Below are 8906 nucleotides of genomic sequence, written 5' to 3' on the forward strand. Positions count from 1 at the left end.
ATCCCTAAAAGTAGACACATGAGAGTATTCTATTGCCTAGCCATGGTTCAGGGGTAGGAAAGTGGTTGGAATTGGGCTACATTAAGTCTTCTTTGGAGTTTCGTCGTCTGAAAGAAGATACTCTTTTTTGATTAGATTGCTAGCTACATGCATGGATGGTAGGAGCCTATAGCTGCTGGTGGCCACCATTTTTTATGCTATATGAATTAACCTTGCCTAAAAGTGAAACCACTGTGGAGAAAAGTAAAACTGTGAGAGAAACAGAGAATGTACTCTTGTGACATGTTTCTATCCTAGATCCAGCTATGTCTGAAACCATCATCTGGAATTTTAGAGTTGCTCAAGGTAATAAATTCCTCTTTCCTTTGCTTCTGTTACTCATCACAAAAGAATCCTAACGCAGACTGGTGTTTCAACGTTCTTCACATTCTTCTTTTTCCTTGTCAGTGAACTAAATAGCTTCCAGCTCCTGCAGCATTTTTCCATGAGAAGGAGATAGGTTGACATCACTATTTATAGCTTTTTACAAGTATTTACTTTCAACAAACTTCCTTAAAGCTGGGTCGCAAAATACTTAAATGGTCTCATCTGGTGTTGCTCTTAAAAGCATTTCTCTTCATTGATTACAAACCAGTGCTCAGGTCAGAGGCCAGCGATGTTCACTCTCTTCCCTTGTTGGGAAGCTATTTGCTACCTGGACATTCTTCTCTTCATTATCCCACAGTCTGGCTGCAGTTATTTCAGGAGTACTATGCACCAGGGGCTGCATACTACAACCTCTGAGGAGCCTTTAAAACACACCCATGTCTGTGCCCTACCTGTGAAGATTCTTATCTTCATGGGTACCTGTTCTTGGTTAGAGTCCAGCCATCCATAGTTTCTAAAAATTCCCCAAGCAATTCTACTGTGCAACCAGATTTGAAAGAGCTGCCGGCACACACTACATCTCTAGATAGGCCTAGCTGGTTCTAGCAAAAAATTGTTTGTAACTGTTCTCCCTGAGTTTCTCAGTTGAGTATGTAGACTGTCTTCACCCCCTGTAGTCATTTTAAGTGCTGGATACTACGCCAGATACTAGGAACACAAAGGTGAATTAAGCGAAGTCTTTTGTACTTGAGGGACTACAGAATAGATGGGAGTAATTGGTAGGTAAATATGTACAGGGTAAAGTGTGAGCCCAAAGGAAGTTGTTGTCAGACCTACCTGCAAGGAGACAGAGTTGTGAATTGGGAAGGGCTTTATATTAGCAGATGACTCTGAGCTGAGTTGTCTTAAAAGTATTTATTTTAAGGACATAGTAGGGAAGGTTATGTTAGGGGGAGGGTGCAACATCAGCAAAGGTCATGGAAATACCTGAGCTGATATTTATGATCGGGGTAGAGTGAGTAGAGATAAATTTGGAAAAGTAGGGAGGGACTGGATTATGAGGGCTTTTGTCTCTTGCAAGAGAGTTTGGACTCTATCCAGTGGACAACAGAAGCTATTGAAGAACTGTAATCAGAAAGATAAACCTGGTCAGATTTGTTTTTTAGAAATATCTCTCTGGTACCCATGTGGAAGATGGGTTGAAATGATATAAATTTGTAGACAAGGGCTTCAGTTGGGAGATTATAATCTAGTTAAGAGGAAAACCTGAACCAAACCAAGAGCAACGGGATGTAAAGAAGAGGAGGCATTTGAAATTAGTGAAGCCCAATTTGCAGTCTGGTGACTGAATGAGTTTAAAGAGAAAAAGAGAGAAGCACCGCATTCTCTCTGGCTTGGGTGCCTGAGTGAGTGGATTGTGATGCCATTCATAGAAATTAAAGAAGGCAAAAGGAAGCACAAGATACTAGAAGAGGCAAACAATAGCGTGCCTTTGAGATGTCCAGCCGACGCTGGCTGTGTTGTATCGTAAAGATACAGGTTGAGGAATCATAAGCATATAGGCACTCCTTGACTTGACAAGGAGGTGGAAAACTATATGAAATAAGAAAAGAAAGCCAAGAACAGAGGCCAAAGGACTATAGAAGAAGAGGGGGGAGGAGGAGGAAGAGGAGAAAAGGAAGAAGAAGAAAGGAGGGGGGGAGGAGAAGAAAAAGGTGAAGAAGAAGAAAGAAGAGGAGAAGGAGAAGGAAGGAGAAGAAGGAGGAGGAGAAGAAGAAGGAGGAGGAGAAAAAGGAGTAGGAGGAGGAGGAAAGAGAAAGACTGAGAAAGGATGTTGAGATGGGGAGGAATGGAAGATTGAGTAGGAGGAGAGGCTTTCCATGAGAAGGGAAAACCATGAAGTGTCAAAATCATAAAGAAATCAAGAACTGTGGTGGGCATTTTTCTTTTTGGGCTAGCCTACATTTCTTCCCTTTTGTCGTAATAGCACCCCAGTTTCCCCTCATTGAATAACCCCTCTCTCAATATGTGCAGTTGGAGGACTGTCAGGTCCTCCTGCTCTTCCACTCCAGGGCACAGGGTGGGCATGCAACTCATTTGGATGTACTCACCTGGAACTTGGAAAGTTGTGCCAGGGGAGTGATCCAGGGATGGTATAAATATAATGGCAGCAGAGATCCCTGGTAAGACTGTTGATTATTTCTTGCTATCTACACTTTTTCTTCTTTAATGAACTATAGAAATGATCCCTGAAAGTACAGTGTTGCTTTTTTTTTTTATAATATCAGAGGCTGTGATATCCTCCCAATAAATTCCTCTGAAGTGTAAGTTAGCAAGTCCTGGTTTATGATCCTTCCAATTAAAGAACATCACCTGGATTTAGCCATTAAGGAGGTCACTGATAGCTTTGCCTGAGTTGTTTCATTGGGTGAAGGGTGAAAGGCTGACTGAAGAGGGGATGGAAGGTGAGGAAGTGGGGATAATAATTGCATACTAATCATTAAGGTGTTAGGGAAGTAGCTAATAATTCTGAACCATGTTTGAGTCCATTGTTGGCTAGGAAGACTGAAAAGAGAGTTCCTGAAAATTGGGGAGCCATGAATCTGTTATTTTAGTATTAATTTCTCTAAATTTTAGCCAGATTTAGTTCATCAACATATTTCAACTATTCTTACTAATTGAATATGACAAACCCAACACACATATAGCACATTGCTCTTTAAAGGATCTGTTTTAGAGTACAGATTTGTCTGATTTGATAATTGATAGAAAACAATGTGAAAAAATAAAACCACCATGAACGGTTTCTTCTGAAACTTTGTCCAATGCACCAAAGAAGAGATTAAATTTAAAAGTAATTTGATTTCAGTACTTTTAGAAACACTCTTAAAATAAGGTATCCTTTCTTTAGCCAAATGTGGAGTAAATTGCTTTATGATGTTTTTCTGCCCTCCAGTGGTTGTTAAAAATCATTAAGAAACTTATCATCTGTTTTTAAATATTTTATATTATAAGCATATGTTTTCACTGTATCAGAATTTTTGATATTTCAAATCCAAAGTGACTTATAAATGTATCAGCATTTACAAGACACATGTTATTCTTAAAAATGGCCAGAACTCATAAAACAACAATGAACCTCATTACATAAAGTCAACTGACTTGAGGCAACCAGTAGGTGGAGGAATTTCCAAAGCTAAGAATTCTACCACATTAAGCCCAACTTCAGAACCTAAGGACTTTAAAAATAATTGATCCAGTCTTCTTCAGTTTATACTAACAGAAACTACAGACTGTTGCCTAGCCCCAAGTTATACATACATACATATATAGTGTCCATTAAATTGTGGTACAAGGGAAGACTATTTTAGATTAAGATTAGATTTTACTTGTGAAATATGAGAATTGGGGGTAAAGTGAAAGCTTTTAGGTATGGATAGCATGAGATTAAAAGCTGAAAATAGGTAGGGTGTATGAAGAAAGTGATTATGACATGAGAGGAAAGAGGCCGGAAATAGGAGACCTGATCAAATGTTAGCATTACGATGGGCAGAAAGGTCAAGGGAGAGAGGACAAGCTTGGCTTTGACCTAGTCAGCCATAAAAAGCTATTATGAAAGACAAAGGACTAATATTTATGAAATATAAAGTGTTGGTACAAATGAATGTGAAAAACACTGGTTTCCCTCTGCCCATTCCTGCTTTATTTATTAGCACTAGAAACAACCAATCCCAAAGGAAAAGCCAGAAAACTTCTTAAGCACCCACGTCAATCTAGCCTTTATATGCCTAAGTCAAATTCTTTCCTTAGAATCTCATCCTTGGCTATGGCACCACTCCTCCCAAACATGCTCCTGAACTCCTTCCAGGACAGAGTCCTCTAGCCTAAATACTATTCTCTCCCTCCCCATGATTATTTACTTTATTTGCATGATTTCCCCCACACTGTGTTATCATTATCATAAAGTGAGACAGCACTGTCAGGCTAGTTGAGACATTGTAAGCATTCAGGACATTGACTGAAATTTTGATGCAATTTCATCAAATTTCACTCTGTTATCAACCCCCCCTTCTTTCTTGTAATCAAAAGAATGAAAAATTCCACAATTCTCCTGGTTTCTTCATTTTTCTCTCTTGTCATTGGGTTTTGTTGACCTGTACACTCTATTCTAAATTTAATGGCCCATTTTGTCCTTACTAACCAACCATGAAAACTTACCTTCTTTTAATATAATAGGCTCCCCTGCATTCTTCATCAATTTTATGTACAATTTTATAGGTCATATCATGTTTTTGATTATTAAACCGGAAAACTTACTAAGACTGATGGTACTCAGTGTTGATAAGGTATGGAGAAACATGTTCACTCGTACAGTTTGTGGAAGTGAAAGTTTGCACAACTTTTTGAAGGCTGATTTGATAGCATCCACCAACATTAAAAATATTGGAGCCTTGTGACAAATTAATCCCCTTTTAGGAATCTACCTTCTGGAAATATGAGTACTAAGGTATGAAGATGCAAGCCCACAATATTCTTTGCAGGATTATTTGTAAATGTAAAACAGTAAGAATAAATGATGTAGCCATGAAAAATTAAAAGATTAGAAAGCAGGATGATAGTATAAATTGTCAATATATCCAATAACTAGTTCTTTGAAGAAAAAAACAATACAGTACATAAAATTATGGCAATGTTAGTTAAGAAAAAAGGAGAAATCACAACTATGGAATATTAAGAATGAGAAAAAACATATAATTTAAAATACTGAAATAATTAAAAGTGAAACAGAATATGATATTTAACTTCATTCCAACAAATTTTAAAAGTCCAGAGGAAATGTATTATTTCCTGGAAAAATATAAATTGCCAAAATTAATTCAAGAAGAAAACAAAAACCTAAAGATGTTTATAACCACTGAAGAAATTTTAAAATCAAATAACTATCCATCAAATGGTTGATCTTTTAGTTATTTTTTAATTCTTATTTTCTGTTTTCATTGCCTTGAGCTCAGGAACAATGCCTGTGTATTTTTTGCCTTTTGGAATTTGACATATTAATATCAAACTATTATAGGACTAATTTTTAAATGTGTTCCATAAGATATTGGAAAAATAGTGCAATTGGCACTTTCTAGCTAATCTGCAAAAAAGCCAGAAATGCCTATTTCTCACTTATTTTTAATTACAAGAGTAAAATATGATTATTATAACAAATTTGAACCACAAAGAACTACCTTTACATCCCCAAAGGATTACCATCTGCGTTGTCAGTGTAGTTGTTTCTGCATTCTGTTCTTTTACAAACATTAAAAAAATACATTTTAATTTTTATAATTCTTTAGCACTTGCTTTATTAATGTATTTAATAGTCCTTTGATTTTTTCTTTTCATAACTTTTTGTCTAGAATGCTCATTTCTCTACCATTTTTTGTATGCAGTTCTTTCATTGTCATTAATTTGTTATTACAGTATTGTTTTTTCTTTGCTTGAAGATTTAGAAGAGTAATTAAACTTTTTAAGTGGTTGGATTACTTTTGCTAAATTGTTTCTTCCCTGTTTTAGCTTTATTGCCTTACACTCAAAGACTGACCCACGTAATATTTACTTTTCAGATTCTCAGATTTTCATTTTATCCTAACATAGGATGAAGTCCATAAAATACTGGAAAAACACTGGAAAAATATTCTCCACTTTCAGAGTTCTAATAATCTTTCAAATCAATCTTGTTAATGATATAATTTAGATTTTTTATGTTAATCCATTGATTTTGCCTACTCAATCTGTCCAAAACAGAAATACATATTAGAGTACACTATTATATTTTTAAAAACTCATCCTTTTGTATTTTTAACAGTGTTGCTTAATATATTTTCAGGAAAAACACTTCAGCACTGTGGCAATCAGAATTTTAAGATGGTCTCCAAAATTTCTGCCCTCTGATGTACATGCTCTTGAGTGTGAAATCTGTGACTATACTGGGATATTACCCCCATGATTAGATTACATTAGATGGCAAAGGTGACAGGATTTTGAAGATATAATTACGGTCCCTACTCAATCACCTTTAGGCTAATTAAAAGGTAGATTATCCTGAGTGGGCCTGATCAAATCAGGCGAGTGCTTTAAAAGAGAATTGAAAGGTCAGATATAGAAGAAGTCAGAGAGACTGGAAATGAGAGAGATCCTCACACTGGCCATGCAGAAGGAAAGACCGATGTTGTGATCTGCCTATGGAAGGGCCCATGAGGCAAGGACTTGAGGGTAGCTTCTGGAGGCTAAGAACAATCCCCAGCCAATATCCAGCAAGAAAACAGAGACCTCACTCCTACCACTTTAAGAAACTGAATTCTTCTAATAATCAGAATGAGTTTGGAAGAGAACCCCAAGCCTTAAATGAGCTCTAGATGAGAATGGAGCTCTCAGCAAGTGGCATTGTCCCCTCTCTGACCCCTTCCCCACATTCAGTGCCACAACTCAGCGAAGTGGGTTGCCCATCCCTGGTGAATACCTAAGGCTCTGCCCCTTACAATGTAACAGGTGTGCCAAGACAAAGGAATATGGCCCATGTGAAAGAAAATATCAAAACTCCAGAAAAAGAACTAAGCAATGAGGAGTTAGCCAACCTAGCAGATGCAGAGTTCAAAACACTAGTAATCAGGATGCTCACAGAAATGATTAAGTACAGCAACAAAATAAAGGAAGAAGTGAAGGATATACAAAGTGAAATAAAGAAAAATATACAGGGAACCCACAGTGGTGGAAAGAAAACTGGGATTCAAATCAATGATTTAGAACAAAAGGAAGAAATAAACATTCAGCTGGAGCAGAATGAACAAACAAGAATTCAAAATAATGAGGAGAGGCTTAGGAACCTCAGGGCCAACTTTAAACTTTCCAACATCTGAATCATAGGGTAGCAGAAGGAGAAGAGGAAGAGCAAGAAATTGAAAACTTATTTGAAAAAATAATGAAGAACTTCCCCAATCTGGCAAAGGAAATAGACATATAGGTCCAGAAAGCTCAGAGAGTCCCAAACAAGTTGGACCCAAAGAGGAACACACCAAAGCACATCATAATTTTATTACCCAAGATTAAAGTAAGGAGAGAATCTTAAAAGCAGCAAGAGAAAAGGACACAGTTACCTGCAAAGGAGTGCCCGTAGGACTATCAGCTGATTTCTCAAAAGAAACCTTGCAGGCAAGAAGGGGCTGGAAAGAAGTATTCCAAGTTAAGAAAGGCAAGGACCTACATCCAAGATTACTCTATGCAGCAAAGCTATCGTTAAGAATGGAAGGGCAGATAAAATGCTTCTCAGATAAGGTAAATTTAAAGGAGTTCATCATCACCAAGCCCTTATTATATGGAATGTTAAAGGGACTTATCTAAGAAAAAGAAGGTCAAAACTATGAACAGTAAACTGACAACAAACTCACAACTATAAACAACTGAACCTAAAAACAAAAACAAAAATCAACTAAGCAAACAACTAGAACAGGAACAGAATCACAGAAATGGAGATCACATGGAGGGTTATCAGCTGGGAGGAGGAGTGGGTGAATGGGGGGAAAGTACAGGGAATAAGAAGCATTAATTGGTAGGTACAAAATAAAAAGGTGGAGGTTAAGAATAGTATAAGAAATGGAGAAGCCACAGAACTTACTGGACATGAACTAAGTCTGGGGCGGGTAATGCTGGAGGGAAGGAGGTTACAGGGCAGAAGGGGATAAAGGGAAGAAAAAAGGGGACAACTATAACAGCATAATCAATAAAATATACAAACACATAACAACTTCTGAGAGTTATATTTTCAGTGTGAATTGTGTCCATCATTATAAAATAAAATAAATTTTAATTTCTTATTTAATATATTTACTTTGAATTTTATAGTATTATATATTATTATTGTTGTGACTCCTACTTTCTTGTTTTCACATTTATTTAATATTTTTTCACATCCTTATAGTTCTAATCATTTTGTGATGCTTTGTTTAGACGAAGCTTTAATAAATAGTGTATAGTAGTCCCTCCTTATTCATGGGGCATACATTCCAAGATCCCCTGTGGATGTTGAGACCACAGATACTACCAAATCTTAGGTATACTATGTTTTTTTCTTGTATTAGGTACCTATGATAAAGTTTAATTTATAAACTAGACACAGTAAGAGATTAACAATAACTAATAATAAAAATAACAATTATAACAATATACTGTAATAAAAGTTATGTGAATGTGCTCTCTCTCTCAAAATATCCTAGTGTACTGTATGTACATTGTGGACAAAGAGATAATTCACATCCAGAGCAGGATAGGATAGTGAGAGACTGTGAGATTTCATTGTGCTACTCAGAATGATACACAATTTAAAACATGAGTTATTTATTTCTGTCATTTTCCATTTAATATTTTTCGACCACAGTTGATTGCAGGTGACTGAAACACAAAAGCAAAACTGGAGATCTGGGTTTTACTGTATACACTTGTTGAATTGTGTTTCTGAATTCTCATAGTAAAATTTGTCACATTTATATCTATTTTTG

Source organism: Pteronotus mesoamericanus, unplaced genomic scaffold, assembly GCF_021234165.1.
Source record: "Pteronotus mesoamericanus isolate MK-2021 breed Mesoamerican mustached bat unplaced genomic scaffold, CSHL_Meso_final scaffold_31, whole genome shotgun sequence".
Classification (NCBI taxonomy): domain Eukaryota; kingdom Metazoa; phylum Chordata; class Mammalia; order Chiroptera; family Mormoopidae; genus Pteronotus; species Pteronotus mesoamericanus.